The sequence below is a fragment of the Taurulus bubalis genome (genome assembly GCF_910589615.1).
Source record: "Taurulus bubalis genome assembly, chromosome: 4".
NCBI classification, from domain to species: Eukaryota; Metazoa; Chordata; class Actinopteri; order Perciformes; family Cottidae; genus Taurulus; species Taurulus bubalis.
This window is the reverse complement of record NC_136592.1, coordinates 8,923,226-8,936,445: the sequence shown is the minus strand read 5'-3', so window position 1 is coordinate 8,936,445 and position 13,220 is coordinate 8,923,226.

Below are 13,220 nucleotides of genomic sequence, written 5' to 3'. Positions count from 1 at the left end.
TGCTACCACGGCTAAATATTTTTCTCCATGAATCGGACAGACAAAGTTAAAACATAATGCCTCCATAACTGTCGCTGGCGCGGAGGCTTAAAAAAGAGAAGAAGAAAATAAAAACATGACCTCAGTGTTGCCCTGCAGGTGGAATACATATTTTTTTGCATGACTTTATTCTCCCACCTGCGTCTGCAATAATCAGGTAAAATGTTGAGGATCGATTTAGTTCTTAGTTTTTTTAATGCAAAAATGGCGGTTTATAGTGTTGGTTTGGTTTTTATTAGTGTTGATGGCAAACAGAATATCTGTGAACTTTGGACTCTTGCTCAGACAAAACAAGACATTTCAAGGTGATGGGTCACTATTTACTGAGTTTTCAGGGACCACATAATTAATCAAGAAAATATTCATTCGTTAATTGCAGCCCTGCAGACAATATTCACTATGACGAATAAATTGAATTGCCTTGAAATGAAAGTCTAACGGAGCAGCTGTTTGGTCTCCAGCATATCAATTTGAAGGAGTTTCATGTTTCATCGGTTCTTCACTTGAAACACCTTCAATAACAAGCAGCCAGGGCAGACGTCACAATGACGTCACACCTTCATTCTAACTGCACCTCCAGCCTCCACCCAAAACGCCTCTAAATCGTGTGTTTTAGGAAATTGAGATCCACTCTGCAGAAATGAATAAAACACTATAGCCTACATGGGACGGGAGAATCTCCACAAGACCCCAAACTCATGCTATGTAATTGGCTGGTGCACGCGTACGTGTTCGCGCGCGCGGAGTTGACCTCCAGAAAATTGGAGCTGTCTTTCAGGTCCCGCCCACCTCTTTCTCTCTCTCTCTCTTTCTCCTTCACCAGTGTGGCTCTGTGTCGCTCGCCCTCTGCTCTCTGTCAGGCAGATTACCGCCTGTCTCCGGCGCGCTGATATAGAGGTAATTTGCTCCAGGGAAATCAGCGCTGCTTTCCGCCTGTTTCTCTCAACCTCGTCCACCTTCCAAAGCCTCGTTCCTTGGCTTTTATGATTTGAAAGTAATTTAAATAGCCAGGCCACGGGTAAGCCCGTCACCCGGGCCTGTTGACAGAGGGGCACAAATTAAATTGAATCGGTGCCCTGAAACTGCGCTCAGCTGAGCGGCGCGTCGCACGCGGTGGCTCCTTGGAGAGATCAGATGGCGCTGCTGCAGGTGCGCCACGATAGACTATACGTTATTTTTGAGTTTGGCTCTGTCTAACTCAAAAACATGAAAGCTTGTGTCTCAATGAGCGCATGGGTTTAAATAGATAATAACAATAATACATTACAACAACAAAATGTGCCAACAATGCCTTAAATGCTTTGCAAATGTTATTTAGGTCAGAACACTAAACATTTAGGTTTCCAGTATAACCTCCAACTTTAAATGATTCAGACTGATAAAGCAAGCAAGAAAACACGTTTAATTAATAAATAATAAATGAATAAACATAGTTTTTAGACAAACTATTTGAGACGTTTTGGGGTCTAATATTTATTGTTGGGCCTCTATGAGGAAATCAAACTAAACACAACTTTATTTAGGAAATACATGTAGATGAAAGACAAACTGAAAAGGTCTTGAAAGTGGATTTTGAAACAGGGTCCCTCTTCAAGACAGTGCCAAACAATTACATAGTAAGACTACTTGTCTTTAGCTGAAAGTCAGTGTAGCAAATCCCAATGTACATTTTCAATTAATCAAATTGCAACTTAACTGACAAGCAGTTAACCCAGGGATTTTGCGGGGTCCCAGGGGTCTGAGACTTTGCTGGTGATCCACTAGTCACCTTCCTGCGTGGTACAGGTGCATTAAGTTTTCTTGTGCGTTCGCTGGTAAAACCCTTCCTCCATGTGCACATCAGTTTTCAAGATATTTGTACAGTATGTGTGACATTCCAAAGATATCTAAATCAAGCATTTTAGTCAGCGGTGTGTCATCAGGTAAAATCTTAATTTGCCCAATACGTTTTACGACCATTGGGTTTAGCTTCACACCTATAATATATAAATATATATATATATATATATATATATATATATATATATATATATATATATATATATATATATTTCAAAATAAATATATATAAATATATCTATTGATCCTTTAGGGGAAAAGCTTTCAGAGGTCAGGGTCAGCCACAGTCCAGTACGATGGGACCAGCACAATTTACTGTTAACTCAAAAACAACAGCAACAGAACAATGCCCTTTAGAAGGAAGATTTATTTATCTCAACAGAGACTTCTGAATAACCGAAACTCTCACTGCAGTCTTTCACACACATGTCCTCACATGCACACGACCTCTTGAACCCTTTGCAGAACCGTCACACCGTGAGAAGACAATCGGTTCAAAGAGACCGCCGGCCCTTGACGTCGCACTACAAAGGCAGAGTTTATCGACGAGTTATGTGTCTGTAAACTTAGCAGCCAACAGGAGTTTACTGAAACATTAAAGACCTTATCAGCAATTACAGGCATATTTTGCAATCATTACCACAGCCCTGATACAGCATGCCCTGTCCCTATACTAATCCCTGTGTGCTCTTATGCTCTCTGTCGTTGTGTAGTCAGCACATTATCGACTCCCAGTAGGTCACTGATCCTCGCTGGTATATTTAACCCCTGATAAGACCCTTCACGCTGTTGATAAGTGAGACTAAAGAAAGTTCAGGAGCTTCAGATTGTCAGCCTGATACCATGGCTCAACTAAAAACATGTCAACACCATGCAATGGAGCACAAAAGACACAGATTCACTGTCATACATGTTGATGCATCACGATTCAACTTGCTCCGTATGTGTGCATGTAGCTTTCAGGGCCGCTGTCCACTAGCACCACTTTTCCCACAGGGTCCGGAGTACAACCGCGGCTGTGATAAATGATTGGGGTGCACAATGGGCTTTCTGTGCATTGACAGTCAGCGTTCCGTCCCCCTGGTAAAGAGGCTAACTCCCACAGCGTTAAAGGTAAATAATAAATCAACTCACTTTCTGCCAGACCTTGAGACCAAAAATAATGTTGTCTCATTAAGGAGATAGAGGTAATTTATTAGTTTTGCTTCTCTTCTCTGCCTCCCTACACTGTGCCCATCATTTATTAACCAATATTGAGCTTTGCCATATGACATTCGGCCCACGGGATGTGAATCTACTTCTGTCCACCTTTGCTACTGTGGTCTCTTGGTGCTGGTGGAGGCAAAATGAAGATGTCTGCTGAGCCTGGAGCCATGCATTTTGCTCTTCTTCTTTTTGTAGTTTATTTCCCAGTTGTGCAGGAGGAGCTACTAGGAAAGTAATGAAGATATGTTTTATAGATCAAAAACAATGTCGAAGCACATTTTCACAATGCCCCTGATGAATAACCACTGTATCGTACACGATACCGTGTTGTTCCGGTACAGAAAAAAACATTCACATCAGCCTCCGAGTTGTAATCCAGAGTCAGAGATATGTGATCGTATCTCCCCCTTGAGTTAAAAAAATTACAATATTAACACTTGTAGAATCAATTCAGCTTATTTCAAAGGAGCTACTGTTTGTTTATACCTGATTTCATTAACGAACCACTCCAAGTACATAACACAACAAAAGTAATTAAGCCTATTTATGTGTGACTGCAATGCACAATGTCTTGGAATACTGGAATAATACATGGTCACCACGCAGTGGAAATAACGAGAGGTTTTCCTGTTTTGCTCATTCTGATGATGAGTTATGATGTCTGACGCTGGTCTAAAGCTGGCCCTGACAGCCGTAATGCCAAGAGAGGCGTCACTTCAGAAAATGCTTCTAGGGTGTTGTTTAAAAGGTCAGTTGCAAGCTATAAAGCCTGACAGATTCCTAATTGGGCCAAGTCTGCATCCCCAATCCTGAGGCAGGACCCGGCTCACATTTGGTCATAATACCAGAAGACAACCAAATGTCCCCACAATTGGCCGGACTCTGGTGGCTTAACTGGGATGTTTATTCAGTAAAACATTTATTCTAACTGTGACTCCCAAAGTAGAATAGATGCTGCTGAAGTATCGAGATGTAATGTGTTATGTGTCTGTCAACACAACTTTATTAGATAATAAATACATAAATATAAAACAGATACAACAAATTGTGTTAAGATATCTGAATAAATACATCGTGCTGGTCTCTTTGGTGTGTTAACCAAATAATCTGATCTCTCTCTTGCATTTTTGCGACCTTCCATATGATCTCAGCTAATCAATGGCCGCTAATAAAGTGAACACAACTGATAAACCACAATAGAGGCAGAACAAATAAAACAGCAAAGAGTTCAGAGTCTGCTTCACATCTAAATTGGGGGATTCCAACCGTGCGACTTTCCAATCTCTTTCCCATGCTCACCTGCTGATTTTTTTCCACACTGGAAACAAAAGCTTCCTTTCAACATAATCTGATCTATTGTGAGTTTTATGATCATTTAATGGGAACAGCCTAACAGCCTTGTGTTTTACTATCACCCTACAAGGGCCCCATTGTGCATTTACATGTGAGATAGGAGATAAATGCACCTTATCTGCCACAACAAGACACCATTACTTTCACCCTGCTATCTCACTGTCCCTCTCCACCATGCATTATCTGGCCACTGATGAGCATATTCAGAGCCATCAAGGGCTTTGAAGATCTCCGCCAGTTGGATGCTTCCGCAGATCAACTCAGTTTCAACTGTAGACAGTTAATATAATGTCGTACTGTGCTCCCATTTAAATCTGCATTTAATTGCTACTTTGGGGAAGAGGCTTTCCGCTGTGAGGAAATAGCCCACAGCCATTAGCACTCAGGTAATGTCTTGTATAGCCCAATTTACCTGTAGACACTATACCAAAGGTTACTGAGAGGAGAAAGACAGACTAGCAGTGTGAAATATATCGTAAACAGACAATCCGCTGTCGAGGAAAGAATATATAAACGAACGAGAAACTGTGAAAGAGAAAGTAATGACAGCTGCTGATTGTGGGGACAGACAGGAAGGACATCTATCTGAAGTATGACGCATCATTAGTAACATTTTGAATAAATAGATTTGAAGAATCTTAAGGTTTTGTTGTTGTTGTGAGCCGTGTGTGAAGGGCCATGCCGATTAGAAAACACATTCAACCACACATCAGGCTAATCTTTTAAGCAAATGACTCTCTTTGTGGTAATGCTAGCAGTGCCACCTCCCATCAGGTCATTTCCATTTCTAACGCAGTCAATGTTCCCCCCAAAAAAATTAAATTAATTGATCAGTCACTTGACTTTGTCAATAGACTAATGGAGCGCTCCTAAAATCTGTCAATCTATGAAATTGTGGCAGATGTAAATCACAGCATTGTGGTGTATTTTAATGGCTCTCAATTGATCAAAACGTCGTCAGAGGTGTGACAAAGTGCAGTCAGTCCAGCTCCTTCCACAACATCTGAACAGTCAAAGTACCCTCACAGAGTACCTGCAGACGGATCTCGAGACATTTAGCTTCATTTTACTACATTTTGAAGGTGACAAAATTAGATCTGAGTAAATTGGGGTTAGCCTTTTTTGACTTTCAATAACTTCTAACTAACGAACAGTGTGCAGTCCCGCAAAAGACATTTCTGTTGCAATTTTTATATTTTAGCCTGATTCACAGAATAGCATATAATGCACAGACTTTGAGGGAACAATGGACGTTTTGATACAATCATCTTTGCCTCATTCCCTCGTCTTTTCTTCACCACTTGTTCATTTGATTTGTTCTGTTTATGGCTACAAGGGGAGCAAGGTCAGGGAACTCATCCCTCTCTGTCAGTGTGCTAATTGGTTTGAATATGCTGCCCCTCCTCCCGATAAACTATGTACTCAATCTTGACGGTAGCTTAAATCCTTTTTAGTCACCCTGTCACAAATAACTAAAAGGACAATAAGCGGACATAGTCACAGTGACATCCCCCATTGGCTTTGTAGGCTGAGGTTTTAAATCCTTGAGTTTGGCATTTTGGCAATCGCCAGCTTGGATTTTTGTTGTTGCCGTCTTGGTTTCTTGCAACCAGTGAATGGAAGTTACCATGTTCAAGCTACAAAAGAGTAACACCGTGGTAGAGACACTGTAGATGTCCATCATAAGGTAGCTCCGCCCTAAATCATACCTTGCTTTATTGTATATTTTGCTCTAAATGGGACCATAGTTCACTAAATAAACATCATGCTGTATTGAAGAAGACGTGAAACTAGTGATTGGTACGAGAAACTCTTGTTTATTGTTATGCCCAGACCTTCTGGGTAGTTCTGTGTTCACTGTCTGTTTCTGTCGTGTTGTCTGTCACTCACGTTCCAGACTCCTCCCTCCTCGTGTGCCGCCCTCCTGTGTGATTACAAGCCCCGCCCTCATTGTTTCCACCTGTGTCTCGTTCCCCTGTGTATTTAGTCTGTGACAACTCCCTGTCCTGGGCCAGTTTGTCTTTTGATGTCTGTGAGTGGTTGCCTCTACTAAACTTTGTCTTTGAAACCAACCCGCCTTGTGTCTGCTTGTGGGTCCTGCTCACCGTGGTCCTGTTCCGTTTTAACAGTTTATAATGTTTATTGAGGTCATACATCAAGTGAGAAGTAGGGTCATTTTCTCAAAGACAGTAAAACTGGACTTCTTTTTGCAACCAGAAGAGTCGCCCTCTGATGGCCATTATAAGAATCAAGGCACTTCCACATTGGTTTCATTTTTCAGGAATGGAAGTTGCTCCCTGATCAGACCTGTTTTTTAGTCATCAGTAGATCTCAGATTCAAATTTATTGTAATCTACAACTTGAAGTGGTTATTTGGGCCTCAAAGGCTATTTAAAAAAAATGTTGCTCGTAAATGTGAAGTTGAGCCAATGACTCTGTCAACGGCTGAAGATGCAGACAGCTGTGTGTGCGGTTCTGGTAACTGATAGCCAAACACAGCGTCCAAAATAATAAAAGTGAGTAAACTCTGAGCACAGTAGTGGCTGGGGTTTGGAGATGCACTCAACTGTGCTATCAACAGCAGCCCTGCAGGCAATACATATGGTAAGTCTTTTAAACGACTTCACAATTTTATTCCAGTTACCCCTTTGATCGAGGCCCAGTTTGTACTTCTCGTTTGTTAATTTAACTTACATTTGAATAAACAGGGAAATTACTACTCTCTTTGGATCTGAAAAGTTAAAATTATCCTCGATTGTGGCTCAAATTTCTACACAAATTCAATTTTCTTGAGTTCTGCTCCAGATTTGGTTGATCTTCTGCTCTTGACCCCCAGGGATCAGTCCACGGTCATGTTTTGTGTGTACAAATGAGTGCAACACTTCCACAAATGAGCAAATGCCTTCCAGGAAAGATTGTCTAAAAGTGGGCACATTTGAGTGTAAGAATAGGCCAAATTACTTAGTTGGACAAGACATTTTAGTCTGTAAAATAGTTTTTTTTTCCAATTACCAAGCTTTTAAAGCTACATTAATCTAAAGCTTCTTCAATGTTTACTGATGATGACATTTTGTCTGAAGTTTGGTGTAATAATTTATGAACATTTCCTTTAATTAACAGGGTTGTATAAACATTCTATATTTGTACCAACATACACTATCGCCAAGGTTAAGTTCTTTCTTACCTTCATGCTCCTTAATAAGTCAGTCATAACCTCAAAGACACTAAAGAATATACTTGTTATTATATATATTTATTATAACGCTCATTTTATTCTAACTAACTTGCATCTTTGATATTGTGTTTGCCTTCGCTTGTGGTTTTTATTGTCTTTTGTGCCATAAAGTAAAGCACTTGAGTTGACATCCTCTTTCCACATGTCCCAAAATTAGTCCGGGAAACAAAGTTCTACACCTGCCATATTTATATAGCTAAATCATGTGTTTGTTGACATTTGGTTTTGTTCAAATATCCTTATGAGATTAGCACTGTTTTTGATATTCTGTTTGCTCTTGGTGCACTAAAGGGTTGAATATCAGGACATGTTTCAGATGTGTCAAGCTGGGTACGGCTCAGAGCAAATCTAACTGAGGAATTAGAAACACCATAATTGGCCGTCCTGCCAAAGGTTTTGACAAGCCAAAATGATGAAGCGGTCACTAAGTGATTTGTCTCCTGCTCTGTCTCACACTGTGCCAACCCAACACAAAACATCCGTCACTAATTAGAACATCCACGTCCTGCTTTTTACAGCGCTATCGCCAGGGCTAGTGAACTGAGCTGGGTCCTGGCTCCAGTGATACAGCCCTAAGAGCCACAAGCAAAGCACATGCCAATGAATGAAATGATACTACCAGTGTTGATTTAGGTGGTTCCTGTTCCTGTCCTGTCAAAAGCAGTAGTGTTTCCGCACGTGTAGTGTCACCAGAGTCCCTTGAGAATACCTCTCCTTTTTGCAGCAGGGTCTGAGAGTCTGCATCGCTCAGTGCTGGTTCTGGTTCTCCCTCTGGTTCTCTGTTTCCTCCAGCAGCATGTTGGTGTGCGCCAACCGCAAGTTGACAGCGGCAGCAAAGCCGGCTCTGTCCTCGGTGGAGTCTGAGCTAAAGGAATTTCTGGTGAACCTGCATGATTTTGTCTGATTATGACTCCATCGGAGTTAAGGATACATTCAAATTATGTTTTTTAAGAGCAACCAAGTCCACATGAGGAGGAGGAGGAGGAGGTCAGAGTGGATGGATGGGTCAACAAAACATCCCCAAGACATTCCCATTGACAGCTGCTTATTTCTTGTTTCCTGATTCAGGTTTTCTTTTAACCATCACTACAATTGTTCTCTAACCTCAACAATGTGGTTATTACAAACTACCTACTTGTTGTTAAATGTGGAGGGGCTTTTGTGTTAAAGAGATAAAAAATGCACACAAGAGTGTGTCCATAAACTGTGGAATCACTGCTGGGCGTGGTTGAGATGAAACAGAGCACACTTGTGACCACACCCATCAGTGATGCATTTGAACTTTTCAACCAGAGGAAGTGAAACACAAATTTTCAGTCAACTATTTAAAGTGCCCATATCCTAGTGACGCTTCTGCTTTCTAGACTAAATATCTGAGAGCCGTAGTGTTCATTGGGATGTTAATCATCTTATTTAAAGAAAACCTATAGACATATCTGTAGCTGTGAACTTTGGGGTCAAGTGTTTTACCCAGCTGTCTGAAGGTAAGATATCAATACGGATTGCTGCCAAGATTTTGGATTAAGATGGGAGGAACATGAACATGAAGAACATAAGAGCCCAGTTCATCTCCATTCTGTCTGCGAGTTCTCCCATTAATAATGACTGTACATGTACCCACTTATGTTTTAAAAACTAACCGAATGTGCTTTTTATTATCCTTCATTTTCTTTTTCTTGCACTGGCTCTTCCCTCCCTTGGTCCCCTCTCCCTGAGGCTGTGCTCTTGCCCTGACAATGCAGCATTATGGAAATAAATTGTTCCATTAGGTGCATTGTGTTCTGTCATCAGGCCAACAGCACTGGGTTATTAATGGACACGGCCTACGCTTTGATTTAGACTGAAGATTGATGAAAAAACACGCACCCAACATACTTTGTGCTACACCTCACAGAAAATTACCTTGTGAATGTCACCAAACTGGAAGACACATATTGTTTGAAGGATACATGACAATCTTCTCCTATGGTCACACTGATATTCACGGTGGCAAAGACAGTAAACATACTATAGAAGACTGTCAGAACTCTCAGGTGAAGTGTCACAATCCGGCTCAGGGGCTGCAACATGAATGGGAGACCAGACGAGTTAAAAGCGATAAATATACATTTATTTAAGAATAACACAACTAACTTAAACAAATCAAATAAGCTGCCGTGTCGACCACATGAGAGCAGCCAGCCAGGCATGGGAGCGACCCCTCTCTCTTCGGGTGTTGTGTCTTTATAGCAGCCACCAGATCAGGTGATGAACCGCCTGAAAGACAAAACACAACGCAAACAGGACCCAGACCTAGTGGAAGGGAGGGAGGGGTCATCACAGAAGTCATTTAAATATTTCCACACATTAATTTGACTTTTATTTGATTATTTGTTTTACATCACTGTGGTCTGTGCTAATATAAATACAGTACATTATCTCCACCAAGAAAAGTATTGTATTAGAAAGGCGGAGGTTCAATTCCTTGCCTTCAGTTTGTACGCGGCAGCCAGGCTTTTGACAAACACTTAACGAAGAGTGTTACCCCCATTCTGGCCCATTTCATTGGCTCCCTGTCTTTTTAGGGATTCAGTTTAAGATTCACATTCAACGTCCTCATGGCGGGACACCGTCAAATATGTATGAACCCAATACTAAGCACCAAGATAATCTCACCAATTCAGTTCAGCCTCAAAAGAGCTTTTAGCTCCAAAATCATGCGGTTGCATAACCCTACCCGTCAGATCAACTTTTATTGCCGTGCATTTTGATCCATTTTCTGTTTGCAATTTGATTTGATTACCAGGTAGCCTCCCTGTTTCAGTTCTATTTGTTTTCATGCTGTGTACCACTCAGTGGCGGGCCGTCAGCTGATCCACTGAATGCGCAGGTAGAAAATCCACGGCCCGCCACTGGTACCACTATGCATTGATATTATTAACTGTGAAGCACTTTGATATTGCTGTTTTTTTAAAAGTGATTTATGAATAAAGTTTACTTGCTAAATTAAAAGCACAGTTTGGGCTGATGGGAATGTCACTAGTTGAAAAACTTACAGCTACTGGTACTATTTTGTATCTTTGCCCATTTAGCTAGTATCATACAGGCCTTAGTCATTCCTCTCTTACAACACAGGTGTGTGTGTGTGTGTGTGTGTGTGTGTGTGTGTGTGTGTGTGTGTGTGTGTGTGTGTGTGTGTGTGTGCGCATGTACAAGTGTGCGTGTGTGTACAAGTGTGACTGATCCCATTTATCAGGCCAGTTAACCCTTGGCAGCAAGCAGTAATACGGAGCAGGAGACCATGGGGGATGCAGGCACTCGCTCTAATTAAATCCCCCCTCCACCCACCCACACACACCTACACAGACCGCCTCCCCTCCTCCGGCAGGAGAGACTCTGACCTTCCAACCCAGCCTCCCCCATACCTACTGCCTGCATCTTCCACCTCAGCTCTGTAAACTGCAAAGTGACACAAGGAAACAGTTTTCTATTCTAATGGGAGTTTACACCTCAATCTTTCATGTCACTTACAGTACTATGCTTAATGAAAGACAGTTCTTGTCACATTAAAAATGAGGTTTTAAAGCCACGAGACCCGAAATAAACACAAATGAAGTGCATCAAATTCTTCTGCTCATAGAAAGTGTGGCCACAAAGGAGCAAAAGAATCCATTTCAATCGTGAGTAAAACAGGAACATTTGTGTTCCGTTTAAAACTCTCCTCACATTGAACAATTTAAGTTTTTTGTTGCTATATTTGCTTTCCCATGGCTGTTGAGCTAATCGACCTATGATGATGATGCTTTTCCCCCTTTCAACTGTGTATGCCTTCACTGAGCCGTTGACCTTTTCTAATCCAGCCTGTTTTCAGTGCGACGTGATCTAAACGCTGACTCAAAATAAATGTGTCCTTCCTTCACTTGTGAAGTAATGACGGTGAATAAAGTAGCATTAATGTGAATAAGTATTTGCACTGGTGTGAAGGCGCACAGCTGGCTTTTGTGTGGCATGCTGAGTTCAAAAGCGGGTTAAGAGCAAGGTAATCTGTCCGGCTGACAGCATCAAAGCAGCTGGCATCATTAATACAGTCCCAGGCCGAGGCGTAGTCACAGCGGCTCCATCCACTGTTTGTGAAGGTTACACATGAACTTGCATGCTTGCATGCACGTACAGGCACCCGTGTTTGCGTGTGGGCAGAAATGTGTGCGAGTTAGAGGAATAAATCCAGTTTAACATTTCTTCTTCTTTTTTTAATTAATAGTGATGTTTATTTTCTGGCCCCATTTTGAGCCTGGTGATATTTGATGCAACGTTACGATTGTATTAACACAAAGTACAACATTTATCAGCACGCAAATGTTTACCTATCTCACACAACAGTGATACATGTCTAATGATTACTCCATATAAAAGGCAGATAGTATATGTAATAGTGTGTTTACTAGCACATTGCAATGGTTCTGGCATGCAAAACTTCCTTTATTCTATCTGCATGGAAGATACCTGTAGAGGATTGGATGTTGGTATATAAATGGCTGCTCCCAATTTACATTGAACTCTACAAATATGGCTGTCAGTACTAAATTTACTGCATTGGAATTGGTACTCCCTGTAGATGGGATGTAAGGAAATTCAAAATAATTTCTGTCTGTTACAGGAAAAGCATACAATTGTTTTAATATAGATAGAGATTTAAATCCTAGAGAATAAGGAGACCGTTTGGCATTAGTAAAACTGACTCGTAAAGTTGAGGATTTTTATATGATTGCTTCCTACAAATTTTGACTGTGTGTGAATGTCGATGATCAGCCAAGGATGGGTGCTACTGAACTGAGCAAAAGCCAATGAACAACATTCTGCTCAGCAGACATTGCTTGCCCTAAAAAACTCTCACTCTCTTACTATAGTTATCAAAGCGGGTGCGCTGCATTAGCTCTTGCAGGTACAGGACATCTAGCAGAGAAAAACCCTTTTGGATGGTCGACAGGAGGTATTATGTTTAATCTCTATTAGCTGCTGATCAAACAGCCGCAGGTCGAGTGGCAGAAGGACTATGACCAACTATGTGTATAGCAAAAATACATTAGGACAGCCTAAAAGTTTTTGGTCTCCATTAAACTATCATTTAGGCCCCCAGGTTTAATATCGTTGGTATATTTTGCATCTGCTAATGTCTACTGATCCCACAACACAATTAAGACAGGAGCGTCTCTGGGGTTTGTCGAAAGGGCTTCTGGGAAATGTAGAGAAATTAAAACCCCAAAAATAAAGGTTTTAGGAGCCAAACATGCCAAAAGATATCATTACTTGCCACAAATTGAATTGCCGAAGTGCAGGAATATATTAAGATATGTTTTGCTTGCTGTTTATATTAATTTGCAAAAAGCAAACAAACAGACAGATTAAATTCAAATCTGTTGCTGTTGGCGTAAACCTGGATTTACAACCGACAAAGGTGTTTTCGACAAAAGTGTTTCTTCTAACAGCAAACATGATGGATTCAGGTCATTTGCTAGATTTGTATTCTATCCTATTTACATAAAACTAAAGAGATACCAATGTGTGTGTG